The 14868-nt window shown below is 46.9% G+C and overlaps 1 pseudogene; it reads left to right on the plus strand.

The window, feature by feature from the left end:
• The first annotated feature begins 10650 nt into the window (after positions 1–10650).
• LOC144162818 (uncharacterized) lies at positions 10651–14248 on the plus strand (annotated as a pseudogene).
• Positions 14249–14868: the final 620 nt, after the last annotated feature.

Raw genomic sequence — 14868 nt, forward strand, 5'->3', positions numbered from 1 at the left:
CGTTGGCGCCTCACTGATGGGCCCCCCCAGCCGCCCGCGCCCTTTTTAAGCTTCGCGTAGCGAGGAGGAAAAACCGAGGGCCGAATCCCGTTGGCGGGCGCACTCTTTCCCGCGAACCGGTAGCGGACGCTCCCTGGGCCACTAAGAGAGGGCAACTTAGGCTGCGTAGCTACTCTTGCCGGGATGCGTTTCGTCGGTTAAGCTTTGGTGTAGCGAAACATAACATTCCGAAGACCACAACATTGCCTAAAAATTTTACCTTTCTTTTTTCAAGGTGTCTCCTTTGCTATGTCCCCTCCATTCTAAAAAAATTACCGGAAGAATAATTTTTGTTGACCAGCCGTAAAAAGTAAGGTCCGCACAGTTTGAACTGTATACCTAATAGATTTAGGAAAAGTGAATTGCAGTCCATTACGGCAAGCTCTTCAATGTACGGAAGTGTTGTCAGCTGCCGCACGCGCCCCCCTTGGCTGTGGCAGGCCCGCATATGTACTGTTTTTTTCTGCTATAATAAAGCATTATTATTACTAAAGTTTGGATACTTGGTAGAACACCCAATAAACCTCTGAGAAGTCGGCAACAGCAGATGGGCACCCGTCCGCCTAAATGCCCCCTCCAGGATATTTACGTTATGCCACCGCCTTTTATCATCCCTGCTTTGTGACGGGTGTTTCACCGCAGGAACACGGTTGGCTACACCTGATTCTGTAATGGGCAGTTGTGCCATGTTCAGGCGTTGCCCATTCGTTATTGGACGCGCAAAAACTGCCCACACCAGGTTGCTCCTTCAAACGATACCCCCAAGTGTTACTCAAGGCACACTATACTACAGTATGCGAGTTTACATTTGCATTGAATGTAATGATCGGGTTAACTCTTGAGCCACCGTTCCATTCTTTCGCATATAGAGTTAGTTTAGACTGGCCTCACTGCAACTTGAATCACGCAATAACCGGTGCCACAGCTTTTCCGAACAATGTACGCCCAGGTCCTTTTTTGGAAACGGTCTGCCGTGCCGCCAAAAGTAAAAGATTAACTGCCCAATGTAAGCTAATTTAGTTTCATTTTGTGAATATGTCGCGACCATTTGGCATGACTGACGTATACGCCAGGCGAAACGACCAAACTGCGGCCTGCAGATTCCCTTTTGCCGTGTTGTTAAGCACAACTTCCGGTTCAGCTCTTGGCGATGGAGGCGGCCCTTACGCGTCCCGTTTTGTGTCTTTCCGTATATAAATGCACAAGACAGATCAAGGGTTTATATCAGATTTTGTTACTGCACGTAGTTGTATAGTTACTTCAATTACCTTTCTGAAACGCTATGTAACTGTTTCGTAAGTTGGTGCCAACGTACAAAATATTACACAGCGTTTATTTTACCATGAGAGATGGGACAGGTATGTCCGGTCAAGGTGTGTAATTTTGACGAAAATTTTGCATATATCTCCTTGTGCACAGGCGAAAACATATCTCAAGTTAGTTTGTTAGTTTGTTGGGAAAAAGTTTTCATTTTCTCAAAAAAAAAAAATTCCAAAGCCCGCTCAACCCACATGCGCGTAGGACCAGTCGCAAGAAACTCGGAACTTTTACCGCCGCAAAACACAAATTGTTGCCGCTATCGCGTGTCCTTCTATGCAGACGTTGCATACGTTCGAATAAGTTGATGTCTTCATTTTTGATTTTCAAACGATTTTTTTCAATAAGAAATTACAATCGTGACACAATTTCAAACTTAGCCAAAATGTCGGGTCCTGTTTCTCTGCGTCTAGGTAGGTATTCTGGTAGCATTCATTCATATTTTCTCATTCTTAATTCCAATTTTAGTTTATGTTTAAAAATGGTCCACTATGAAAAAGGACTTCCATTGTAGCTAAACCAGCCATTTTTCTCCAATTTGAATACCACTGTAAAACAAAAGGGCCATCTTAGACCTTTTTTTTTCAAACTTTCACAAATCGAAGCCGAAGTTGTTCTCTATCACAGGCTTAATAAGATATTGCACTATTTTTATAGCTACAAATCATAAAGTATGACCTTGTAGCGGTACTGTGACGACACACTAGAGTGGTTTGTAGCAAACTCCTGATGGTAACACAAGACCAGAAATGGTTCGAACAACTAAAAAATCGTCAAAGTGAAATTAAGGTGACCATGTATTATTAAATTAGCCATGAATAAAGTACACATTTTAACACCTAGTAGAAGTTCTTTCAAAGTGGATTGTTCACGCTAGCGCACTCAAATTTTCTAGATGAATCTCTGAATGCAGTGCTTGCATTTCTGTGGGCGCCCCAGGGATGCCCACTCCCATAGACAGAAATTTTAAGGTACGCTCCAAACCACTGGAAAGTGGCCACTTTGTTATTATACTCGCCAGCCATGCCTGTCTTAGAAGGATCCACACTGGGACTAGTTGCTAGCGGTTGTCGAACATCTTGAAGTAGCGCGAACTCGAGACGAACACAAGAATAATGAAATAGACGACAGCGCTATCATCTGTCGATTTTGAGCCTTTGTCCGTCTCGAGGCTTTGCTAGCAGTGATGTTGCGCTTTGGGAAGAAAAATTCCCATTTTTAAGTTCAGAAATTTCCTATTTTGTAGCATTTTCCCCCTCAACTTTCGCTAGAATTCCCTCAAATTTTCCCTATTCTCGTTTTGTAACCGATAGTTTTTTACATGGATTCCTGTTCTCTTTTGGCGTTGGCCAGCGCCAGCCATGGCCACTTTGCCTCCGGACGCAGGTGCCGTTCAGAGAATCAGAGTTTCAGCGCGAACTAAATTCCACTAGATTCATATTTAAAAAACTTGCGGTCACCGACCAAACGTTTATTAAAAGCGTAAAAAAGAGACATTTCGGCTTCCGTACGGAAGCCTTATTCACTGAGGAAATAAGCCAGAAGCACGAAGCCTTTTAAGTGTGCCGATGTAATCGCCCCAGGCATCTTGCATACGTCGGAGGGAGATTGCCTGCATTGTGGTTCAGGGTTTTCTCGGTCGTTTGTATAATCAGGGACTGGAGATATCGGCGTGACAGACATTTCTTGTCTTTGGCGATAACTGATGCGGCTTCCCAGTCTGCTTTGTGAGTCGTGGCTTCCACGTGCTCCGCGAGCGCGTTCGAAGCTATCTTCTTGTTTCTGACGTCGTTCTTATGCTCGCGCAATCGTCTTTCAAAATTGCCGCTCTCACCAATGTAGCAGTAATCGCAGCCTGCGCAAGGAACTCTGTATACTACCCCAGGAAACTTCCCTTTGTTTATCTTGTCTTTGACGGCCACCAGCTGGTGCCTCAGCTTGCGCGCAGGGACATTAGCGACGTGAACATCGTAACAGCGCAAAACACGAGCCAAAGATTCGCTCATGCCAGGCACGTGCGGGATGGCTGCTCGGGCTCGGCAAGAAGGACCAACGGGTTCTGAAGGGCGTGATGACCGTCGTAGAACAGAATCCACGAAGTGCTTGGGGCAGCCGCAATGGCCGAGTTCTCGGCGCACTTGGCGTACATCAGCAGCCCCATCTTGCAGCCGTGAGCAGAACTTTTTGGCGCGTTGGGTGAGGGAAGCCACAACAGAATGTTTGTGACACGCCGGGTGAATAGAACTAAAATGGAGGTACCGTCCTGTGTGGGTTTCTTTTCTGTAAACTTTGAACCCAAGGCAACCCCCACGACGTTCAACCAGAACGTCCAATAAAGGTAGACGGCCTGCAGCCTCCTCCTCGACAGTGAATTGGATGGCTTCTTCCATTCCGTTCAAATGTTCTGTAAAGGCACCTAATGTGTCCCTTTCAATAATGCAAAAGGAATCATCTACGTACCGTAGGAAGACCTTGGGATGTGGTTCGAACGAGGCCAGTGCTCGAGTTTCTAGTGTTTCCCTGGTCAGGTTGGCGGTCGTTACCGAAATAGACGCACCCATGGCTGTGCCTTGTACTTGCTTGTACATTGCTCCCCGAAAAAGGAAATACGCGTTCTCTAGGAAAAACTGCAGCAGCTTCAAAAGATCGGATGCTTCCATAGGGGTTCTTTCACCCCGTCCGTCGTCATGTTCCAGCGCAGTCCGGCAAACCTGCACCGCCAAGTCCACCGCCACTATATCTCCCGCTTAGCAGCATTTGACTATGCATTTCATGTTCTGTACCAAGCAGCATTCTTACTTGGCATGCTAAAACTTCAAATTAAAACTGACCGTATGATAAGGATCGAGACGTTCTTGGGTAATTTAGGTCATTTTAGCTCAACGCCGGCACTGCGAACTCTGTCTCTTGTTTAGAGCACGCGGACTAAAGCGCGCCCTAAATGCTTCTTCTGCACATTGCGCCGGAATATATGCGAACAGGCGTCAGCCCTTCAGCCGCCGCAGCTTCACGCTTCACTATATTTTCTCGGGGAGTATTCTTTCCCCTATGCTCCCTCCTGTTTTATGATCTGGATTGGAAGCGGTCTGAGACGCTTGTAGTTTGCACGAACACGACTGCGCATACTGGAACATAAATCCCAAGAAATGTAAGACATTTTAAATGAAAACAAAGTAATACATGGTGCGAGGTCTGGTTTACTAACAATATTTTTCCATTTTACTACAAGACTCCTAAAATTTCCTGCATCTATTAAAGATTCCCCTTTTTTCCTTTTGGTCCAAATTACAGCTGAAAAATTCCCGAAAAGGGGAAAATTTCCTCAGGGAACATCACTGATTGCTACTTCAATGTGTTCAAGCCCAGTTTGTTGCTTTGGGGAGAAGTACGCAATTTGTTGTTCCCGCCGAAAGCGACAAATACTGACGGACTGCGGCTGTTCTTCCCACTTTATTTCAGTCTGATATGATCTTTGCGTATTGCGGCAAAAGAAAAATAGCCAGTAAAAAAACTGTCATCACAGGTGCAGTGAGATATAACCGGACGGACCTTTGAAAATATTTCCCAGGTGGGAACAATTTCTGCATCATTGCTTGAGGGTATTCAGGAAAGTTTACAACTCATGAGTGGGTTTAGGGCCCGCCAAAAAACTATGTAGAGAACCCCGTGTTTGGCGCTCATTATATAAAAGGACGACAGGAAAAAATATCTCTAGAAAACGTGTGCACACTGCCGTGTTGAAGCCCGTTTCTCTGAAGGGAGTCGCCTCATCCGAGATGCAGATTTGGTGTGTGAGAACCGGTTCCACTGCTTCTAAGGAATGTTTATTGCTATACACGTGGCTGTTAAGAAGCTGGAACGGCATGTTGAAAGTACAGAAATGTCAACTCTAAAACCAGCTCCCGAGTTAAAATGACATTTTCGGAAGAAAGAACTAAAAATTTTTCACGCGCAAAAAAAATCAGATCGAGTGTGACTGCAACGCATGAGGAAGGACCCAACGTAGGCACGCTAGACGAACTGGAAGCCTGTATGCGACGCTTCAGACTCGCATAAAAATCGTTCTCAACAGTACGGCTTCGTCAGCACCAAGGGCCCTTGCAGTAGCGGTGCCACAGAGATCGCGTGGACACAAGCTTGCAGTGAAGACGCAGTTGTGTTGGGGGTGAGATGTTTGAGTGGCGCACGCTGGCTACGAACGTCAGCTTAGGAACTCGCGCCGCTGTCTTCTGCTGCACTCCCCTTGTGAGGGGCAGCAGTTCCTGTGCTACAAATCTCCCGCTGTGATGCTTTATTTCATTAAAAAGCGCAGTTCCAGTGAATCAGTTATTTTGTCAGCTTCTGACTCATCTTAGTAATTCCATCCCGCACAAGTTTGCAACACGTGAGGAGAGCGAGGACAACTTTCTTAAGAGCATCGGTCAGAAGATCATGTGTAACTCGTCATTTCTAGATTATTTGCGAGGTTCAGTACTCAGAGCTCCTCGATAAGTATTCAAACTGCGTAAGCTTCCCTAAAGTATTTTTGAGATGCTCTTATGAAGACTCAACAGTCTGTAAGGCTACGCACTAAGCAGTGGGCCCCAACACGCGCATCGCGCAGCAGGAAATAAAACGGCTGTCTTCTATTTCCTTCGTTGTTGTTGACCTTTATGAGATGAATATTTTTTTTTTCCTGTTCCCAACGCTTCAATTTTTCTGCACCGTCAAAAATGTCTTATTAGGAGGTTTGGGGATGTTTGGGAGGCTCACAAAGCTCATGTGGTTATTTTCTTGGGGCTACTGTATGGCATACATTCTCTCCTTTACAAATTCCCTTTCGTTATGGCTGCGTGCAAGAATGTGTATATCCGCAGCGTGCGTTGTTTATTCACTCGTAAATATATTGAGAAGGTTTGTGCTACGCCAACACGAAAATGGCGCTGACAACGTTGTCCAGAGTACTCGAAGGCGGTTTTTGTGCCCCGAATTTCTATCGCAGCCATCGTTATCATAACGAACTGACTATCAACTCGAACGGTTATGACATGACTATGGTGTTGAAGGCTTGATATACTCACTAAGGAACGCAATAACTAGTATACGTGCCTGGTTCCAGCATAACGAGAATCGAAACCGATGAATCGGTCCAAACAGCTCGTTACTGTTTTCCAGCACCTTCAGGCGTAAAGAGCGAATGCTGGCCTACTCGGGATGCCGTTACATGAATTGAGGAAAAGTACTCTTGCTCTCTTGTCCTGTAGTGGACCCTGTCCACTAACCAGCTCGTTTGTACAGTTAAATAGGGTTTTCCCCTCCTGTTCTTCCTCTTGAGTGCAGTTTTACCCCAACGCATATCTGAATATTGGGAAGGTATGGCTGTGGGGAATGTACCGTAAATATCCCTTCGAGGTCTGAACATAGTGTTACCGTATTTTTACCGTACACGTGACTATCATGCGTGCGTGCCCACGTGTGTGCGTATGTGCATACGTGTGCATGTACGTGTGCGCGCGTGCGTGCGTGCATGTGTGTGTGTGTGCGTGCGTGCGTGTATGTGTGTGCGCGCGCGCGCGTGCGTGCGTGCGTGTGCGTGTGCGCGTGCGTGATTGTGTGTGTGTGCGTGTGTGCCCGCGTGTGTGTGCGCGCGTGTGCGTGGGTGGGTGTGCGTGCGTGTATGCATGTGTGCATGCGTGTGTGCATGTATGTGTGTGTGTGCGTGCGCGCGCGTCCGCGTGTGTGCACGCGTGTGCGTGGGTGGGTGTGCGCGTGCGTGTGTGTGTGCGTGTGTGCACACACATACACACACACACACGCACGCGCATATACACATGCCCGCACACGCGCGCACACACGCACCCGCGCGTGCGTGCGGGTGCGTGTGTGCGCGTGTGCGTGCGCGTGTGCGTGCGCGTGTCCGTGTGCGTGCTCGTGTGCGTACTCGTGAGCATGCTCGTGTGCGTGCTCGTACTCGTGGGATATGGCGGGAACACGTTATGGCGGCGCACCTGCAGCAATGATGGAAACCGACTGGGACTACATCGTCTCCATATTGACTTTCTGCACTCCGTACTGACTTTTTATAAGAACGGAAAAGCAGTAATGAAAAAAGGGTGTGCCATTTGTAAGTCTCTATGATATCGTTTACACCACAAATATCAAACGAGTTGAAACCATGATTACTTTGTGGATGAAGCGGTTATGGCGCTGTTCCTAGCTATATACGAGCACAGCGTCGAGCTTGAACCGAACACATTATCGGTATAGTGGTCAATTGCTAACGTTTTGCTCAATAAGCCTCCATACTGGTTAAAAGCCTGGTATAAAACCAGCACGCGTCTATACACACAGTAGGTTATTTCGAACTAATCTACATTTCTTTGCGGCACATAATGCATGTCACCATAGTTTCATTCAATGAGAACATAAATTAATGCGATACAATGCTATCGAGCGTTCGGCAAGGTTGCCAAAAAGTTTTACAATCAACTTACATACCATTACCACGAATCGTAATGCCTTCTGCTAAAGCCGACAGCCCTGAAGACCTGGAATTTGTTTTCGTCTTGCATTCTCGCTGTTGTCGGTTATTAGCCGCTGGCGGTTCCCGTTGTTTGAAAGATTGCTCGATACCGAAGCCGGCGCCTAGCTCCAACTCTTCGCACTCCGCACAGGACCGGCTTGGCAAGAAATGGGGCGACTCCGACAATGTTTCTTCAGGAGCGGTATCAAAAACTGTACTTCAAATCACGCCTTGAGCTAGTGTACGCGACTTTAAGCCTTTTATTATGATAAAAAGTTGCGTACACACTAATTCTGGTGCCGGCAAGCATCAAAAGTCAACCGTGCGCAAGCGGGCCAGAGTGAAGTAGACGACAAATTCGAGAATTCATAAAGCTGACGTCACGGAGACGCGCTAAGCTGCGCCGCCCGTGGTCGCGCTCACCGCCAATACCAGTTTCGAGAAGCCAAGTTCGAAGGGAGCGCAAGTACTCGATCCGGCAAAATAAATGCCTATAGTGCAAAAGAATTATCATTTCCGCTGTCTATTATTCCAACAATTTTGTTATCATTTCTTGCGTCTTATCAAATGTAATTATTTCTGTATTCATTTGAAGTGCAACGGTCCTAACAAGGCCTGGTTTGAAACTTCGTGGTTAGGCACGACCACTAGAATAAGCCGAGGATCATCGATGCGAGAGCCAGAACTTTTACATCAGATTCAGTGGTGTGTATTTTATTCACGGTGAATTGCAGGAAAGAATGGTCAATTCAATTTCACTTTGATGATTTTTTCTTTGTACCAACGATTTTTTGTCTTGTGTTGCCTTCTGACGTTTGGTACAAACCACTGTAGTGTGTCACCACAGCGCAGTTTCAGTCATATTTCGTGCTTTGTAGCTACGAAACTACAAAAATAGTGCAACATGTTTTTTAGGCCTGTGATACAAAACAAAAATATAAGACAGCCCTTTTCCATTGGTAGTCAAATTTGAACGAAACTCGGGGCTGGCCTAAAATGTAGCGCATTCTTCATAGTGATGTATTTTTACAAATACACTAAAATTGGCATGAAGAATAAGAAACGTGGAGGAATATTGCAAAAAATATTTAGCTGCCTAGTTTGTTCAGATGCAGAGAAAAGGACCCAACAATTTGGCAATTTTTGAAAATGTGCCAAGTTTGTAATTTTTTATTGGAAATAATTTTCTCTGAAAATCGAAAATGACCAGGTGAACTCATTTGAACGTATACAACACATCCACTTGCGGCGATAGGTGCAACAGTTTGTGCTTTGCACTGGTAAATATTCCGCATAAACAACTGTCTTGTGTTTACAAGAGACTTACTTGAACTCTAAGCACACCAGCTTCCTGAACCAATACTCAGTACTTAGGAGTTACAGAGATAGTTGCACACGCTGTTCTGGTGGCTTGGCTATAGTTATGCAAAAAGCTGCCCCTTGTCAATCTATTCATTTGCGCTCCGGCCTAGAAGCGGTTGCTGTTCGGGCAATTATTTTCAACAGGTTAACAACAATTTGCTCATTATACATTCCCCCTGAATATCGTTTGCCCAGGCCCGAATCGGAGTCCCTTATATATGAGCTCCCGGAACCGTTTTTACTAATTGGTGACCTGAATGCGGACAGCCCCCTATGGGGATAGGAACGAACAGATGCCCGGGCCGATTGATAGAAAAATTTCAGTTGTTATCCGGAGCTTGCCTCTTTCACAAAAAGCAGCCCACATACTACAATACAACACACCACACATTCACACATTGATCTGGCTATAGGATCCCCGTTCTTTTGCCGTCCATCGAATGGGAAGTGGATACGAATCCTCACGGAAGCGACCACTTCCCAGTCACCCTCAGATGTTTACAAAAATGCCCCTACAGTTCCACTTCACAGGAAAAATTTAAAGAAGCTGGTGCCGATTGGGAAACGTTTAAAGAGAAGTCGAAAATCACTTACACATCAATAACACACTTAGGCATTGATGAAGCGTGCACTTTCATCACAGCGCATATACTTGATGCTGCTAGGGTTTCTATTCCCCAGACCTCTGGTACCACACCTAACCTTCAGAGGCCGTGGTGGAATGACGATTGCAAAAAGGCCAGAAACGCTCAGAATAAGGCGTGGGGGACCGTAGCTCCGCAAATATCCTACTACAGAAAACCTCATTTCCTTCAAGCGCGCAAAAGCCATGAGACGGAGAATACGGCGTCACACAAGCACAGACAGTCGGAGGTCTTTTCTCTCATCAATAAATTCCTATACAGATACGCGCAAAGTTTCGAAAAGGATACGGAAACTGCAGGGGCAAAACACATATGTGACAAGTCTTGTCAGGACCACTGGAGACACACTTGAAGACCAAGCAAACACCCTGACACAACACTTTGAACATATTTCCAGCTCCTCCCACTACACCGAGGCATTTTTGCAATACAGTCTGTTGAAATAAAGCCTATCCGTGACAACAAGAAATCCAATGACGGGTATAACTCTCCTTTTTCTCTGCAGGAACTTATGGAAGCACATGCCGTGCTTCAGCGCTGGGGGCCATTAAAATAACATACACAACGATTCAGCACCTACACTTAGACACCCTCAATACTCTTCTCTTCTTGTACAGCTAGATATGGCGTGCTGGGAACTTCCTCACGCCTGGAAAGAGGCAATTGTGTTAGCAATATTGAAAGAGTGAAAAGATGCCTCTTCTGCGACAAGCCATCGTCCCATTGATTTGACAAGCTGCTTGAGCAAGCTATTTGAAAAGATGATCAATCGACGGCTTATCTTGGGGGCACGACACCGGTTGGCGCAGAATGTTCACGCCGCTCCTCACCTTCCAGATCGTGGCCTGTTGTGTTTCAGACACCGCTGGCCTGGGCGACTGCACTTGGTCCCCACCCGGTGACCTACCCGTGCCCTTAGCGCCCTCGCACCATCTGGATAAACAATGGATTCCGTCACCTATCGCCAGCCCGCTGCGCCTGCAGCTACGCCTGGCAACGCTTCTCATCGTCGACGTCCTCAACCAAGTTGGGCCAATCCGGCCTACATAATCTTCACAATATCACCAAAAGCTCGGGGCACGACACCGGTTGGCGCAGAATGTTCACGGCGCTCCTGACCGCTCCTGGTTACCTTAACCATTCTAAACAATACTCTACCAATCACTACTTCCTTGTCGCGGTGTCGTGCCCCTACTACTTCAAATTACGCAACTGGCTATGTACTTATTACGAAGTGTTCAGCCTACAATTGCTGTCACAGTTGATGCTATTACTGTCCGGGGATGTGGAACTAAACCCCGGTCCAACTAAAGCACAGATAGAAGCTCTATCTGACGCTGTCAAGGAGATCGAGCAAACGGTTCTAACCATTCGTGAAGATATTAACCAGCTCAAGGCAGTACAAAATAACCATGAAACAGTTCTCTCAACACTAACAAACCCAATTTTAGCGCTGGAAACAGTCCAAATCGAACCCTCAGTGGGCGCCATACCCGAAGACACCGTCCAAATTAAACATGAAATAGACACACTAAAAGCTGCTAACACCGACGCCAGTAATCGACTGCGGCGCGCAACAACCTTCTCTTCTTAGGTTGAGGACTCTGTTAAAGAAACATGGGAAGAATCAGACCTTAACGTCATAAACTTTTGTTCCACCCAACTAAGTATTAGGCTCGAGCCAAGTCCCATAGAACGTGCTCATCGGATCGGAAAATTTGCCCCCGACAAAAAAAAATGGCGCCAATCCACCCTGTGAATGTGGTTGGAAAGCAAAGCTGTAAACGGCACCCATAACGATTACTCATGTGACGTCACTTAAAATCACTCACATCGCTCTACAAACAGTAAAACCAGAGAGAAGTGAAATGCACTTAACCACACCATTTATTACTTCAAAGAGATCTTCTTGGTAAGGTTAAATCAATGCATGATGCATGAACGGTGTTTGGTTGAGTTGTATTGGTGTAGCAAGAGTGGAAACTTTTTTTTATAAAATCAAAGTAAGCTCCAACCAGGTGTTAGACGATCTGACTTCTCCGTCTCTGCGCCGCGGACGGAGGCGACGAGACTTGCGGCTGAGATGGAGGAGGAAGAAATACTTCTGTTCAAATTTCTGAACGGCCCAGAGTGCAGCCTTGGGGAGTGATTCCTCCTTCTGTGGGGCCCATATGCACTCCGCGCGGCCTGTGTTCCATCCACCCGCTGAAGTTGGGTAGGTAGAGAGGGGCTGGACAGCAGCATCTCCCATTGCTCTTGTTGGGTAGTTGACAGAAAGAGAGGAGGGTGCTTAGGGCTAAAGTCGCACACCCCGATTACGGGGCGGAGTGTTCCTACTTCTGAGCAAAATTTACATTCAGCGTCGTAGCGATTCGGATGCATTAAGTGAAGACGCGTAGGCTGTGGGAAGGAGCCCCGATTGTATGAGTCGTTGGGTAGTTTGTTGTTCTTTGGAAAGGTCACGGTAAGGCGAAGGTACGGTCTGTCTCAGAAGGCGATAATGCTGGGTTATCTCCCTGAACGTGACAAGCGGGTGACTGTCCTCGCGCAGCTCCATAGCACGGGAGGTAAAAGCGCAGGCTTGTTGGTTGGGCGTATTTGTTGCCCTCCATTGAAGCGTGAGGGGGTGTCCAGATGAGTTGAATGTAACCGTTTGGGGAGGGGTTTTTTAGCACGCGCAGTGCAGGTCAGGACACCCAACTCGACTGGTAATTCCAGTAGGCTTGCTGGAAATCGGTGACTACCCTCCGAACCCCTGGTTGAGTGAGAGCCAAAGTGATGGCTGCCTCTTCTGCTGCCGTAATTTCTTGGGTCCTAAGCGAGGTACACGCAAGGAGGTTGGTTCTGGAGGTAGCCACGATGATGGCGTATTGCTACCCTAGATATTTGCAGGCGTCTGTGTAAATAACTGCGTGATCCCCACCGAGGGCGGTGTTTAGCGCTTGAGCCCGTGCTTTTTGGTGACCCTCGTCATGTGAGGGGTTCATATTTCTAAGCAAAGGGAGCATCTTTATTTTAGTCGCCAAGAGTCTGGGAGTACGTCAAGCGGAGTGACATTCTGGGCTGCCCAGCCAATCTGGTGAAGCATGCGGCTGAGTCGGACCTTCTGGTTTGAAAGATGGCCTTCTATCAGCTCTTCCACAGTGTTGTGGAGTCCCGTGCTAAGCAGCCTCTGTGTGGACGCACTCATGAGAAGACCAATGGCCTGCTCGACCGCCTTTCTAATCATTATATAAGGCATCTCTATGTCTTCCTTGTCGAGAAGAAGACATGGGGTGGACGTAAGTGACTCTCGAGAGGACAAAATTTTCAATTAATCGAAAGGTACCGGATTCCTTTAGGCCTCGCTTCTTGGTGGCAAGTCGCCTGATCATGTGTATGATTTGATTAATGCTGTTTTTGAGGCGATGCAAGGAGACGTCCCTCTTGGTGTTAGCCTCGAGATGTAGGCCCAGGATCTTGATGCTGGGGCTTGGAGTGATGGTCTGGCCATCAAGGAGTATTTGAATGTATTCCTTGATTTGGCGTGAGGGCGGACGACAAGGAGCTGTGATTTTTTACGTAAACACTGGAGGCCATAGGCTTTAGCACATTGGTGTACTAGAAATGAGATGACATGCATTGGTGTGAGCTTCCTTTAATTTTTGTAACTCTTAGCACATGAGCAAGGTGCGCACAGGGCCGCTAGACGTGCATGAGTTGTCGCGCGACGCTTTCACGTGGCATTCAGCGAGAACGAAGGGGGTAAACCCGTGAGCAAGGTGCGCACAGTGCCGCTATACGGGCGTGAGTGGTCGCGTGACGCTTTCACGTGGCATTCAGCGAGAACGAAGTGGGTAAACCCGTAGATGTACTTGGTGAGTATACCACCACCTGTCTTCCCTGTCTTCGTGTGGGCTCGTAGCTAAATCGGTAAGACGACGGGCTCTCGCTTTGTTAGTCTGTTAGTTCCGGGTTCGATTCCGGCGGTGCCAGTAAATTCTTTTGTTTGTTCGCTGGAGTTTTCTGGTGACACCAACGGTCGCGAAAGAACCCTTGGGGGGTAGAGGTAAAAAGCTTTGCTTTAAAACGGTCAATCGGGATAAAGCTCGCTCACTTTAAAACAAAATACAATGTTTTAAGCGGCGGAAATAAGCTAAAAGAAACGACCTTCGCCGTAAGAGAAGACTTTGCAGCAGCCACTCGCCTTGCACTTGCAAAGTTACTCAAATTCAATCGGCCACAAAAGTGTTCATTTAAGCTGAGGGCGGACAAGCTTATTGTTGGAAATAAGTACTACTTCTATGACGCGAAAACTGATAAAATCACAGAACTTCGGAACTCACCAGTCATTACATTCGATAACAGCCCATCATCGGAAGCCGCCTCTGTTGGCAGCACATGACGGGTTTCGAATCATTCCGGCTCGTGTAACACGTGTATGCGTCCTATGGCATTTCTAAACATAAACATTGCATTTACTAACATACAAAGCATAATTGCTAAACGCGACTAACTTTACAGTTTCATAAATGATATCAGTGCTGACATAGTGATACTAACTGAAACATGGTTGCATGATCACATCATAGATAGGGAAGTGTTTCCATCCAATTTAAATATCACAATTTTTCGACGGGATCGCAAAAGCAAGAAAGGAGGTGGCGCGCTCATAGCCATTGAAACAGCATCCTCACTTATCTCCCATGACGACAAAATAGAATTAATCTGGGTTCTTGGCTCCAAGGAAGCCTCGATTTTTTTTTTTTTTTGGCATCTGCTATAGGCCGCCAGACAGCCACCCCGACTTCTGCGACCTACTTCATCAATCCCTTCGCACCGTTACAAATAAATATTCTAATGGCGTATTCGGTTGGGCGTTTACGAGCGCTGTCTGGAGTGCTCTGCAAAGCGGCCGCGTCTTCGGTTGGTAAAATTCGAGTGCTCGAACTACCTCAGGTTGGTTCTTTCGGAGCGTTAGCCTGCGACTCGGGGCGCTCCCGACCGCTCTGACTTGGAAGTGAG

Source organism: Haemaphysalis longicornis, unplaced genomic scaffold, assembly GCF_048455015.1.
Source record: "Haemaphysalis longicornis isolate Haplotype H1 unplaced genomic scaffold, Haemaphysalis longicornis Haplotype H1 scaffold_1, whole genome shotgun sequence".
Lineage (NCBI taxonomy): Eukaryota > Metazoa > Arthropoda > Arachnida > Ixodida > Ixodidae > Haemaphysalis > Haemaphysalis longicornis.